The sequence below is a fragment of the Heterocephalus glaber genome, unplaced genomic scaffold (assembly GCF_053883595.1).
Source record: "Heterocephalus glaber isolate CG9 unplaced genomic scaffold, H.glaber_assembly_v1.0 deba00001463, whole genome shotgun sequence".
In the NCBI taxonomy this organism is placed as follows: domain Eukaryota; kingdom Metazoa; phylum Chordata; class Mammalia; order Rodentia; family Bathyergidae; genus Heterocephalus; species Heterocephalus glaber.
Window position 1 is genome coordinate 12,754,734 of NW_028258310.1, and position 15,668 is coordinate 12,770,401.

Here is a 15,668-nt window from a genome sequence, read left to right on the forward strand (position 1 = left end):
AATGTTGTAATGAGGAGAAAAATAAGTTACAGGTCTTAAAAGAAGGAAGCTTTCATTTTGTCTAACTGTCTTGTCATCTCTATATGATTTAGCGTGATGCAACTGAATTTCATGCATAATGGCAAGAGGACTCTGCATAATGGATGGTTGGAGTTGGTCCTTATAAGGCTTCTTCAGGTGCCAAACTATGATTCCAGTTCAGAAATGGGCAGGGCAGTTTCACATTCCTTTGCTGTCTTTAGTTTGGTAATTTAGTTCTTCCTAAATAAGTCTATTATTGATCGTCCAAGTCCAATGTTCAATCAGAATTACTAAAGATAAACTTTAAGGGGCAATGTGGCAAAAATTAGACTATAATTTACTATATTCAACCTAATGTATTAAACTCTGAAGTAGTTGATTTGGTGAGGTTTCCTGTTTCTCTTATTTTTCATATCAAGGTCTTTGCTTATATTTCCAACTTTCTTATATGCAAGTGCTATAGTGTAGAAAAGGTATAGACACACCACTTGAATCCAATTTTCCCTACAATGATGATGCCATGAAGTAAGGAGTGGATGATACAATTTCCTGACCAAAAGCAAATCCCAGGATCTATTAATAATAGCAATCGTTTATATTTGACAAATGTCTCACAAAATGTGCCTGTTTCTTCCATTAACCCATACTGAAGCAGATCAAAATCCAAACGTTTTTATAAATATGTGATGTACATATATAAACATATATTCTGTACATAGAATGATGGTGTGAGTGCTCACTAGATGTGTACTTCTGCAATAGGATGGAAAAATTAAGATGTTTTTGTTGCTCACTGGGCAGCTCATGGTTTTGTTTAGCTAGTGTATCCGTTCATCCCCTCCTTTCCTGCCTCTTCTATCTGCTAGCCTGCCTTCTGTCCATTACTACTATTTGCTATTATTGACTGTGGTAGAGATTACTCATCGAATTTTCAACTCTCTATGGCCATAAGCCAGCATTTTTTTGTTTTGGAAAAGCAACAAAAAATCCAGCACAATCTACAGTATTAAAATCAGCCAAAGGTTCTATATCTTTATCAACTAAGAATCCCATCCCAAGAAAAGTTTATGCATGATTTAAGCCTTTAACATCCAATTCTGTGGGGACTCAAGTATAGAATTAATGTGTTTGAATGCAGAATTCCTCAGATGCCTACTGTATTAATGTAGCCAGGGGGCCAGTCTCTCAGAACTGTCCTCCAATCAACTGTACCAGTTGAGGCTCTTTCCATCTCATTAACATGACTCCATCTACTGCTTCAGTGCTTGTTTATTAATGAAAGAAAGATACAAATTGACTGAGTTGCACCATAATGGTCCTCTGAAGTACACCAGACATGTACATGTACATATCCTGTATGTAATATCGTAGAGATTGGAATCAAGATATTGTATGTAAAGTTTTATGAATGGTTATTTTATAATTTATGTATTTAATATAGGAATCAATGAACTCTGGTGTTTTAGTTTCTATAAAAATAAAACAAGCTGCATTTTTTAAAAAAACTATATCATGTTATTTATGAGGTGTTTTAGTTTTTGGTTTTTATTTTAACCTCATATCTGCTTTATAAGAGCAGAATAAGGCAAATCAGAACTATAAATCTAATGTCAGTAAATAAACTCTACAACAAGGACAGCGAATATGTTTCCTCTCATCTCACTACTTTGAAACTGAATTTTTATTGTTCCTCCCATAGATACTCTGAAAAGGAGGCCAAGGCAGAATTTACACTCATGGGAAAATAACTATGATCATTAGTATCCTTGTTCTGAGTGTAGTTTGGGTGAGAATCTTGTTAGCTATTTGCCATTCTTACTCTAGAGATTACTTTCCTTCACCTGTGCATGTACCTTTATTCTCAACCTTGTAAGATCATGATATATAACAAATTAATGAGTGTTTGTTAATGTGAGCATTCATTATACACCCATTTGTATGGCCTGGTATATGAGTCTGCTCTCAAGAACCTCACAGTCTAATGAGGGAAATATCTTATGTATTCATGAAACAATGGATCAATAATACACAATATGAGGTAAAATTTTGTAGGTCTATGTGTTAGCTTTATGTTGTTTTTTAAAAAATACCTGAGATAGTCACTTTTTAGAATAAAGAGATTTTTTTTTTTGCCTTACCATTTTTTGAAGCTTCAGTCCATGATCAGTTAGCTCCATGGCAAGGTGATATATCATGTTGGGGAGACTATGGTAGACCAAAAGCTCATTCACCTCATGGCTTTGTCACCGAAAGAGTCTCATAATCCCATTTGAGGGCCCACCTCCAGTGACCTAGTATTTCCCACTGGGCTGGACTTCTTAAAGACACCACAAGCAGGGGATCAAGCCCTTAGTATATGGAACTTTGGAGAATATTCCAGATTCAAATTGTAGCACTCATAAAAAATATTCAAAATAAATATTAGCATTTGAAGTGGACTCAAAGAGATCCATGCTAAGATTTCTTATTTTAATTGTAACCTTTTTATATTACAATGCTTTGTCATTCATGGGAACTACTTATGTATCAGAACCTATATTAAATTTTCAAGACAGAGAAGAATAAGACATAGCCCAGATGTCAGACATCACAATTTACATTATTTCGTGATGGCTTCCAGCTGATTGAATTACAGCATTTTTGTTCCACTGTAATGAGATAATTTACTATGCTCCCATTTTGCCCCATCTAGAAATGCATAAATAAATCTAATATCCCGTCACATCAATTCTATTTTTATTTCCTTTATTTTGCTGTTTGCCTTAAATTTTATAATTTTTCCTTTTATTTATACCACTTCAGTTTTGTTTTGTTTTTATAGTCACTGGATATGAAGTCAGTATAAAAAATACACAATAAATATTCTTTGAACCACTTCAAAAATATTTGCAGAAAATCAAATATTCATACCCCAGAAATAAGGCAACATGATAAGCATCTTTATAACTTCTTTTTAGAATGGTTTCTAACATGTCAGCACAGAAATACAATAATACAGTGGAGCTCAGATTAACCCTATAAAGTTAAGATTTACTTATGGAAAATCAGTAAGATGTGTTACACTTGTTCAACCTGACAGGGCAAAATAAACCAAGTAAATATGTACTGGGTTTTCTCCCATAAACACATTATCCAATTTTGTTTCTAGCATATTGCTTTCATCTTAATAGATCTTTCCCTATTCTTCAATTCCTTCCTGAATCAGCTCAATCATACTGTCAGCTCCTTTAATTAATGGGGTACATAAAAATTAGATATATAATCATTTGTTTTATGAGAATGACATTTTTATCATTTTGCTAAGAAAGCTTAGGCTATTCTAAGGGATATTGAGGTGGAGAAGTCTTGATCCTAGTTCTCAACGAACTTACAGTAAAGACAGATAAGGTTGTGACTATGAAAAAGAAGTCAATATAGGATGATTTAAAGCCATAAGGAACCACAAGGTGCTAAGTATCCTGAATTAATTTTTCATTCTACATCTGCTCCTTCTCCTTTGTCCCCCACCTCAATGATAGATACTGGATGGAATTCTGTAGGGTTCATAAACATCATTCTTTTCTTTTCCCTCACACTCTGCTTTTAACTCTTCAAAAATTCTATCTGCTTTAGTTCTTCAATGTATACTCTATTCTCCCACATGTGGACCCATATGGATTTCTCAACTGAACTCTTACAGTAGCTTCCTGGTTAAATTAACAAATTCCAAGTTTGCCCTTCAAAGCATGTTCTACTTGCTTTCAGCTTGATTTAATGGACAAATCATACCAAGTTGTTCTTTTTAAAACTCCCCTTGATTTCCCATTGCCTTTTTAAAGTGAACTTTCAAATGCTTATAGAAACTAAGCATTTTACCTCTCATCTCTCTAACACACATGTGTATGCATACACACCCTTACCTTAGCAGGTTTGAAGATCTGGTACTTATACAGGCTTCAGCTCTCGATTTTGCTCAGGATTTTGCTTTATTTTTTTTTAATGGCAAGGAATGTTCTCTTATTTTCCTTATCTAAATAAATTTTACTCATATTTGAAGATTTAACTTACCCATAATCTTCTTCAAGAGTTAGACAAAATAACTTTTGTGTTCTCAAAGAATACTCTGTTTACTTGGCTCACTGTTTACTACATATATTAAAGTTGCTTGTGCTGTACTTCACTTAACTTACTAATTAAGTACAAGTTATTTGAGGATTAAGAATATGTTTTTAATCAGCTTTCAATCCCCAACATGCAAGATTTGCACCCAGTAGAGTCTCACTAAATTATTCTAATTCTGTTGCTGTTATATTGGACAGGGGAGGGAAGAATCACTTTTTGTTTAAGTGATCAGAGAAGGCTCCATGACAGTAGAAATAGCTAAACTGGGCCATTTTATTGGAAACTTATTTTGTTGTTTCTGCTTTTTGTTTGTGATATAGGTTCTTTCCTTCCTTTATTTTTAGTTTGACTATTTAAGATTGTTTACCATAAAACAAAAGCTTTTCCAAAAACAAATCAACTACCATATTTCCCGTTCACTTGACCTTATCTTTCCAAAGTTCATTTTTCCAATGTATTCTACAATCTGACCACAGGAGGGGGTATTTGTCTAAAAGTCCATGAAAAAGTGCAAGTTTAAGGAACATCTGAAGTTGATTTTAAATGATATTTTGTTTTCCTTGGTTTGCGTTTCTCTTCCCCACATCCATATGAAAACAATGACCTAAATACAAGCAGTGCCTTGCCCACTTTTCTGGCACAATTTTTCACCATCTGAGTTCTATAGCCTTTCATTTGAGGCAAGGGGGGCTGTCTTCACTCAGGTAAAAATTCCTTTGCAAATACAAAGAATTAAGGAAACTCAGTGAACAATTACATGGTCTCCAAATATTCCATGGCCGGGGATTTAGCTCAGTGGTTTCACCGCCTGCTGCTCAAGCACAGGGACCCGAGTTCGATCCCCAGTACCAAAAAAAACCAAAAAAAACCCAAATATTCCAGACTGGCTCAGACTCAGAAATAAGGAATCAGGAGAGTTCATTAGATTTACTCCCTAGCTCCCCATCTGTGAAACAAAGTCCCCCCAGAGAACAGTGGAGAAAGCAGGTTATTGTGTGTAGAGATTTCCTTACTATGTAGACATACTTGATTGGTTTTTTAAAAAAAATAACAGAGTTGTTTCAAATATCTTTACAAAAACATTCTGTTTTTTAAGAGAAATTTTTAAAGAAAAAATAGGGATTGGCCAAAAAGCACAAGAATGATAGACTGCAAAAGTTTCTGTTGCTCACATAAAACACTGAATAAATAAACTTTCATTTCATTAGTCCACCGTTTCTAACCATACAGGACATTTTACAAGTCATTTTGTAATTGACAAAGGATTCTGGTTTCTTAGTGCTGGCAATTCCCCAGGTATGCAGGGGTTGATGTGGCAAAGCACAATTCAAATTAAACCAGGTACTGCAACTTTATTTTAATTAAAATTTGTAGTCAAGCAGAGACCCATTTATGTTGGCCTTCTCTTTTTCTGTCCCTTTATTTCTACTCTGCTACAAGAGGCAATGTGCAGATAGAAGTCACACAGACTAGTTCCCAGTCCCTTCTCTCCCATGAGGATGAATAACTCAGTCACTCAGCTGCTTTACAGTAAGGGCTCAATAAATCACACTTTTATTAATTACATTTTTGCTACTATAAAAGTACATAGTACAAAAGGATAATGTAAGAGCAAAAAGCATAAGTGACTAGAGTACAAAAGGATGTTTCTCACCCCAGACACCCTGCCTTAATGAGCCTTCTCTGACACCTGATACTCTCTAACAAAGCCAAGTAAAATGTGTTCAGCAAGAGCATTAGAATGGGAAGTAAGTAAGCAGTGATTCATTTATAGGACTAAGCAGTGGCAAAGTAAATGCATCTAATGCGCAAGGCCATGGGTTCTATCCCCAGAATTCCTGCCAAAAAAGGCCCCAGCAAGTCTTCCTGTTCAGGCTAGAGTTAATAGGCATTAGAAGAGGACAAAGTGGCAGGGCGAAACCCAGGCACAATGCTGGCCAAGGACCAGGCACTACTGTGAAGCTTGAGCAATAATTCCTGCAGTATCTTATATCACCATAGGGGGCGCTGTAGAAGAATGGCCGTGGTCAGAGGTGTGCGGCACCTCTGACTCAGACATTACTGACTTCATTTGAGCATTAACTATTTATTTTTTTATTTAGTGTACATCACAATGTGGGTCATTTTTTAAGATCTGGAAAGGGCCATAACATTCCTTTATTCTATTCATTTGTTCACTTAAATATTTATTGAACAGCTACGATGAGCCAATTGTACCTGTGTACTGAAAATACTTGCGTAAGTGAATTATGCAGTGGCAGGACTAGTAAATTACAGAGCCAAGACGTGTGTCAGATCATCATTTAATGAACTTCTCATTAAAAATAACAAAATTAATTCATTTAATCAATGTATAATAATTGCAGAATCCTATATACTATAATTTGTAAATATATTAATATATTTATCACTATATCTAGCACATATTTTTCATTATTGACTAAATAAGTGGCAATATAACAATAACTGAGCCCTCTTTCTGACTACACTAGAAAATTTTCACTCAGTCTCAGATTACTAGCTTTAGAAACCTACAGTTGAATCCCAGCACTGTTTCCCACTAGCTCTATAACCTTGGCCAACTTCTTAAGTGTTTCTGAGGCTCAGTTTCCTCATCCATAAAGTGGAAATAATACAACCTGGGATTATGGTAGAGATTAAAGTGGACTGAAATGAAATCTTGCAAAAATGTACAAAAATACCTACCACAGACTCAACCATTATCATTCATGTGCTTAACAATTTTACATTTACTAATGAGGTACGGAGTACATGAGAGTTTAGTAACTAGCTAATAAATGGCCAAGTCAGAATCTGACCTTGCACCAAAATCTCATGCTCATCACACAATTATGCTGCCAGTGTAATTTTGTCTCCAGTTCTTGGGGTTTTACAGTGAGAGAACACTTAATCCTCCCCACAGCACTGGGATAGGCTATACATGTAGCAATGAGTCCACACATGTCCATTAAGTGAATAACACATTTTAGATAAGGGCCCAACAGAGATTAGAAAACTATTGCTTTTATTTTACTTTTTCTATGATACATGAAAATAGCTAAGTTTTTGCCACTAAATATAAAAGGATAGGACCCTTCAGTGTCTTGAAGCTTTACAAAGAATCTCCGTGGCTTTTGACCTTTTTTCAGTTCTAAACCAAGTTTTTCTTTCCATTTCCCATCACATGCCTCATCAGAAAGGACCGAGTGAGTTTCTGCAATTTTAGAGTGAAAGGGATGGAACTCGAAGGGGACAGTCCTCTGAGTGAGGGTAAGATCAGCAGCCACCTCCTTGGTGACACCTGGGAGGAGGAGAAAGACTTCAAGCCAACCCTCCTCACTCTACTTATACACACCCACTCGTACTCTCAAATGCTCTCCTGGAGTCATATGTGTGTAGATTCCAGGAAACCCTTGGGCAAAATGGAAGTGAGTTACTTCCAAAAAGATCATCTAATAAGGTATTAGAATCCATTAACAGAGAACTTTGCTTTTTTAAAATTAGATTTCTTAGCTGCCTTATTTTATAACCCAGAGCAAAAGAAGTATCATGAATGATAAGAGAATGCCCTGTTGATAAATATGGTTGTACTTATAGACCCAGATGAGAAGAAGAATATGAGGAACTGGGATTAACCCAAAGCAAACTGTAAATATTGTGCAAACAGCAGTGCACTGTTAAACAGGCCTAAAAAGGGCGGGGGAGCCTTGATTTTGCACTCTTTGTGGATTTCTCTGAGGAAATTGTTCCACTGTGGCTGATTCCAACTACCAATGACAGAATTACTGAATATTTAACAACTGGCTGCAGAAGCTACTACACCAAACCAGCTCAAGCAGATCATTACCAGTAGTTTTGGAAGGATGAAGTTACTTCCTGCCAATTTATTACCATCTGGGTTGATATTATGACTTTCCAGAGGCAATGTGTGTTTATTCCTATGAACTTCACTATGCTCTCTACACAGCTCCATCCCAACAGCAGTACTCACTGCAAAATGAGTTAAGATGGAGCATCACCACAAATGAGTGCATGTAAAAAGCAGTGGAATCTGTATCGTGTGTTATACTGGTGTCGATTTCCTGGGTTGTCATTGTACTATAGTTACGTAAGTTGTTGCATACAGAGAGGCTAGGGAGAGAAACATGAGATATTTTGTACTATTTTTTCAAATTAGGGTAGAATTGATAAATTATTTTACAATAAAAAGTTGTGGAAAAACAGGAAGGAAGAAGGTCAGGGAAAAGGAAACACAAATGAAACAAGTTCTCAAATAACATAGAAAAGTACAGGAAAATTTACCCCCCACATCATACCAGAGAGAAATAATCATGATTATTATTAGGTGGACAGTATTCTGGGTATCTTTCTGTGTAAACGTACAGATAGGAAGGAGAGAAGTTGAGGTTACTTTTAGAAAAATGGAGCTCCATAATAGATGCTATTTTAAAACATATATAAATAATTTAATTGCACTTGAATTTAACAAAAGAATCTGATGTTAAACTGTAATAATCAATAAACTTCAGGTAAGTTTTTTTATCACACACACACACACACACACACACACACACACACACACGAACAGCAGGTTTCCTGTACAGGCCAACCAGAGCCCATGAGACCATTTCTTTGACCCTAAAATTAAGGCTTTTAAAATTATAAGTTGAGTTCATATAGTTCCTGTTCTCTAAAATCAGATCACTGAGAAAGGAAGTATTAAAGATCTAGCCCAGGAAATTTTCAGAAAAGGATGCAAAAACACTGAACATTAATTCTTTAAAATGTATTAGAAATTTGATAAAAAAGAAAACCCTGGCTTTTAATATTTGATTCCCTCTTCTATTTCATAGCAGAGCTTTTAGCCATGCTGTCCTCCTTTGATTTTTATCTGAAAGTCATCCATCTACTGATACAGTGTTCATGAAACAATATGGAAACAAACATTGATGTTTCTTTGCAGAGTTCAATTTGCAAGTATTTCAAGGAAATATAAACGCTTTACAGAAGTAGCAAATTTTATAATTTTGAAAGGTCAACCCAGCTGCTCCCTCCTTTAACTATTATAGCAACTATTATAGCATAATACTCCATAAATATGTTAACTCTTTTTTAAGAGCAATGAAATGAGGCTCACAGAAGGTAAGCAACTTGGGTAGTGTAATGAGTAAGTGAAAGGCCAGGAGGTCTTACAGAGTCCTGGATTTTGGTCCTTTTTATTACACATTAATAGAAGCCTACTGCCTTAGCTACTTTCTTGTTGCTGAGACACAATACCGAACACTAACAACTGTAAGAAGAAAAGGTTTATTTGGGCCCACAGTTTGCAGAGGTTTCAGTCCTTTGTCTGCTGGCTACAAGGCAGGGGGACATGGTAGAGGAGCTTTGCTCATGGCCTGGTAATCAGGAAGTAGAGAGAGATCAAGGGAGGAAAGGGAGGGAGAGAGACCCTTCCAGGCCACACCCCAGTGATCATCTCCTCAGACCAGGCCTTCCCTTTGAACAGCACACTTAGCTATAATCTCATCAGTGGGCTAATTCATTGATGAATATCTCATTCCCATGATCAAATCACTTCCCAAAGCCCTTCTTATGAGCACATGAGGCTTTGGAAGGAGATTGAGATATAAACCATAACACCTACTATGAGTTTAAGACCTTGAAAACTGTTATATAGTGCATGTAATTCAGTTTATAATACACTCAGGAAATTAAAGAATAAAAGGAATTAAAATCTTCCCTACTCCCACAAAAGAAAAATATTTCAAATCTAGTAAGAGATTAGGAAGGAGTTTATTTTAAAATATCATATTAGTGGTTAATTCAACCTTACAGAGGAGAATTTAAAGGAGTAGAGCACAGGACAGATAACTTTTGACTTTAAACAGGGAAAATAATAGCTATTATTCTAATATGTCCTAGCACTGTGCTAAATATTTTACTTATATATCCAATATGCATTATGGATACTTTGAGGGAGATAGTATTATTATTCAAACTTTACAAATGAAGAAAATGTAGTCTGGATATATCAGAAAGGTAGGTAGGACAAAAAAGAAAATCTGAGATGTGAGCTCATGTTTGTCTAATGCTAAACCCTGCACGTTTAACCGGAGTAAGTCTGTATTATATTCTCTGAAGAATAAAGGAAGGCCAAACAACAAATTCTAAGACTAATTTAAAGTACAACTAGAAGAAGGAAAATGGGCTTTGAAGATTATAGTGCGTTCAAGTCCTCTTTCTTCTCTTCTCCTTCATTTAGTCAAATGTTGGACTCTTTCCTCTCTGCCACATCCAAAGTCATTCTTGAAAAAGTGCTTGGATCTCACTTACAATGGGGGACACTTGACTCTTCACAAAGCTGAAACACATTTTCCTACAGGTTTAGATCAAGCCTTGACTCATTCTCTGAAAGCTTAATTTGCTCAATTCCCAGACTTTGGAGATTTGGGATAGAAAAAAAGTTTAATAAAAATGTAGCATAGAGCCCATTGATTTTTGACAAGAGTGCCAACATAAGAAGGGGGGGGTAATCTTTTCAAGAAATGGTCAGGGACAACAGGATATCCACCTGTATAAAATAACTTTGGATACTTACTGTACATTACAAACAAAACTGACTTAAAACATATCATCAGCCTAAATGTAAGCACAAAAACTATAAAGCTTTTAGAAGAACGGTTCAAATCTTCATGATCATGGCTAGGAAATAATTTCTTAGATGTGACACCAAAAGCAAAAATAATAAGAAAAAAATCGACAAGATGGATATCATTAAATGAAAAATTTATATACTTCAAAAATTACCACGAAGAAAGTGAAAGGATACCCCACAAAATAGGAGAAAATTTGTAAAATCATATATCCAATAAAGTCATGCATCTAAAATAAATGAAAAAGTCTTAAAATTAAAAGCAAAAGATTCAATTTAAAAGTGGTCAAGGGATCTAAATAGTTCACCAAAGAAGATAAGCTACTGACAAATAAGGACATTATAAGATGCTCAACATTGTTAGACATGAAGTCAAAATCAAATGACACTGAAGTCAAAAATCACAAGGACACTGGTTCACACCTACTAGGAAGGCTCTAATCAAAAAGAAGATGATAATAACTGTTCACTACGATGTAGAAAATTGAAACCCTTTTATGATGCTGGTAAGAATGTAAAATGGTATGGCTGTTTTGGAAAGTAACCTAGCAGTTCCTCAAGTACAGTCACTGTTCAACTTAGCAATTCCATCCCTAAGCATATACTCAGAAAAATTGAAGACATGTCTATACAATTCATGTCAAATTTATAGCAGCCTTATTAATAGTAGTGCAGAAGAAACCCAAATATTTCACCAACTGGCAAATGGATAAAGTGAATGTGGTATGACTACACACTGGAATATTTTTTGGCAAGAAAAGGAAGAGATACATACTTATAGCATGATAAACGCTACAAAATGGATGAACCTGTAAAACATTATGCTAAGTGAAAGAGGACCATATATTGAATGATTCCATTTATATTAAAAGCCCAGAACAGGCAGATATGTAGAGATATTAAGTAAGTTAATGGTTGGTCTAGGTCTCGGTTACAGTGGATGTTTGGAAGACAATGGCTAATGGGTAAGGAGTTTCCTTTCAAAGGAATGAAAGTGTTTTAATAGGTTGTGGTTGTAGTGAGGAATGTGCTACTCTCTGAATATATTAAGTAAACAAATGTGGATTGTGTGATATGTGAATAATATCTCAATAAATGTATTTAAACATAGCAATGCAGCTGATGGGAATCCAGACTCAGAATATAATTCAGATATCACTGCATATATAGTAGAACAGCTAAAGTATTTTTTAAAAAGAATAATATCAAATGCTGAAGAGGATGTGGAGAAACTGGATATTTATTACATTGCTGGTGAGAAAACAAAATGGAGTGCATTCTGGAAAAGAATTCTGCACTTTCTTAAAAGAAAAAATTTTATACACATTAAATTAGTGAGTTGTAGCTCTACTTTTTAAAAAGAAAATACACTTACCTAACTACCAAACAACCACATTTCTAGGCATTTATCCCAGAGAAATGAAAACCTATATCCAAACAAATTTTGAACATGATTATTCATAGCAGCTTTTTTGTAATTTCCCAAAATTGAAACAACTAAAACGTCCTTTCAAGAGGTGAATGCTTAAGCAAACTGTAGTACAACCATAACAGAATACTACTCAGCAATACGAAGTACACAACTACTGATACATGCAATTTGGTTCAATCTCAAAGACATTTAGTAATAGGATCAATCTAAAAAGAATCACTATATGATTCCATGGATGTAACATTCTCAAAATGTCAAAATTCTGGAGACAGAGAATAAATCAATGGTTGCCAGGAGTTGTGTGTGGTAGAGGGAAGAAATAGGTTTGACTGTAAAGAGGTAACATGGAGGAAATCTTTGTGGTGATGGAATAGTTTTGTGTCTTACTTATTTGACAATAATTTACACATGTAACAAAGTGACAGGGAACTACACATATCTTGTACCAATGTTAATTCCCTGGTGTTATAATTTAGATCCAAAATGTCCCCCATTTGGGTCTCGTGTGTTCAGAGGCGGGACTTTGAGAAGGTGATTAGGTCATGAGGCCTCTACCTTCATCAGTGGATTAATTTATTTATGAGATCCTGATGAGATGGTGTTTGTTGAAGGTAATGAAAACTTTGGAGATGACAACTAGTTGAAGTGAGTGGACCATTGTGGGAAATGGTAGAATTCAGCTATCTAGTTGTAAGAATAGATCACAAGAAGTTTGTTAACTCAGAGAATTAAGTCAATTCCACAAGTCTGTTTGTTAAAAGAATGCCAGAAAACTTTAAGAGACCTTGTGAAAGTTTCATGGGAGAAAAACAGGTTTTCCTAGTTTTCTTATTTACCATTTTCTGGGACCAGAGGACCGGGACCCAATGACTCTACGGGTGGTAAGAGAGATACGATTCACTGTGCACATCTGTGATGTTTATGATGGGCCAGTGGGCTTGATTTTGGCTAAAGTCATCCTGCTCTCTTGATACTATCTGATAAGAAGAGGGCTGGGCTGCGGTGTGCTCTTTGATATATGGGATTGATAAAGGGAAATGGGACTTGTGAATTCACCTGTAGCTTTTATGAGTCACTTAAAGTCACTGGTTATCATCAGAGGTCAAAAACAGAAAGACAATAGCCAGAATAACGAAGTTGCTTTCCTACCTGTATAAAAGCCTTGCTTCTTTCCTTTGTGATTGTCGAATAGTGCCAGAGGAATTAAACTGCTGCTGTCCCCCAGGCTGTCTCCTTTTCTTTCTTTAAAAGTCAGTGCTTTCCGGGGTTCCAGGTCTCGCTCTAGAGAGACCATCAACAGCCATGAAGGTGTGATCCAAAGACTATACCTCATCCCTGCCTCTCGCCCCTGCTGGCTCTTTGTCACTACCTCTGCTTCCTGGCTGCTGTGCAGTGGGCAGCGTTCCCCTACCACATCCTTCCATCATGATGTTTCTGCCTTGTCATAGGCCTAAAAGGAATGGACCCAGCTTGACAATGGACAAAAACCTTTAAAACCAAAATAAACATATCCACTGTTACATTGTCATTTTCAAGTATTTTGAAACTGTGATGAAAAGCTGACTACCACACTTGGTATTGTACCATAATACAATATTATAGTACTGATATCTATTATACTATACCTAGGTAAAATATCATCATAGAGGGCAACTGGCTGAAGTACACAAATCAACCTTTCTGTACTACCTTTGCATCTTCCTGTGGATATATAATTATTCCAAAATAAGAGGTAAAAAATTGTATACACACACAGAGAGAAGAGAGGGACCAGAGATGAAGAGGCACAGAGATAGGGGAAAAAAAACAGCTGCTGATGGCCCTCAGTAACTATTACCCAGGCTATCTATACTGGATATGGGATGTATATAAATGTTACAGAAATAAAGAAAACTCACTACAAGTCATTGCTCCTCCTGCTTCCCAGAAAACATACTCAAGATAAAAACCAAGAGAAATGAGTCATCTTCTGAAGAAGTTGTAATTCATCAATACCTTGTCTACACTGAAAGTGTATGCCAATAAATAGTAAATAAATGTGACATATTCCTTAAATTTTACCAGTTTCTAATTATCCATCGTAAGAGTGGATTTTAGTTCCTGGAACTATCTCAGTCATGGATAAGATCTCCCAATCTGGAGGAAATGCTGTGCTGCGAGAGCTATGACTTCATTTCCTTCCACAGCAACTTTCTTCCCCTTTCAGGCTCTTGCCCTCTTCCACTCCACAGGGCAGCTGGTTCCCAGCTTTGGAATAAATTCAAACAGTGTGATTCGGTACGTGTCAGCAGCTGCCATCAGGATCCTAATCTTTTAGTTCCTGGACCATTGTGCAGAAGGGTTCTTGGCCAAGATAATCAAAGAATGACTCCACTTCTCAACATGAGCCAGACAGCAGGGAGAAGGGCTTCCCTTGGGGAGCCAGGCTCAGCTCTGCATCTTTACAAGCTCCTTTCACAGGGTCTTAACAGCATGAGCCTCATTCTTCACTTGGTCATGTCTCTCCTGAGCAGGCGTGGGGCACAGCTCAGTGCACTTGGCAGCCAGACTCAAATGAGGGCCCAGAATCTCTAAGGCTCCCCATGCCTATCAGGCCAGGATGGACATGATGAGGAAGCATTTGCCACATTGAAACCCAAATCACTTTGCTTTATGGTCTTTCAAGGTCTTTACCCAAATCTGAGCCCACCTCCCAAATGTTCTACTGTACTTTACACTGTATGATGATTTTCTCATCTCCTACAAAGTCTCATTGCTCCCTATCATATATTTCAGACATTATTTTTAACATTACTACTGTCACCAAATCACAAAAACTTACTTTACTCCAGGGCTCTGTATCCATTATTTAATTTAATCATGACATCAAGCATGAAAAGGCGGCACAATTCTATTCTGAGTTTCAAAAAAAAAAAAATCCACACAACAACTGAGGTCTATGTATTTCTAAAGTCCTTGTTCTTAATGTTTCCACCACAGGGTCCCCCACATTTCTAAATGACTTGTAGGTAGGTCCCTGGTTGATTCTGTGACCTTTGGAATATGAGACAACTGAGCTTGAACCCAGCTAGGTGACTCAATAAGTGGCATTTGCATGGTACATGGCTATCTAAGCATTACTTCCCATTTGTGAAAATTGGGGCTGAAAATAATGCCTGCCTCATTGAACTTGTTAAGTGGGGTTAAATGAAATAATAAGGTAAAGTACTCAACATGATATCTGTCAAACAACAGGCCCTAGAGAACATCTATCCAGTGAATTAAGGAGTACCCTCTAGCACTTAATACCAATAAGGGAGGCACAGGGAATGTCAAATAGTGACTAAGAAAAAGGCAATGATAGTTGGCTTTGTGATCTGGCCAGACTCATCTACATGAGAAAGTCCCACAGCTCCCTCCCAGTTACATTGGCTTTTGCCATGCGTATGAATTTAGTCCTAATGAGACCATAGCCATGGGGTC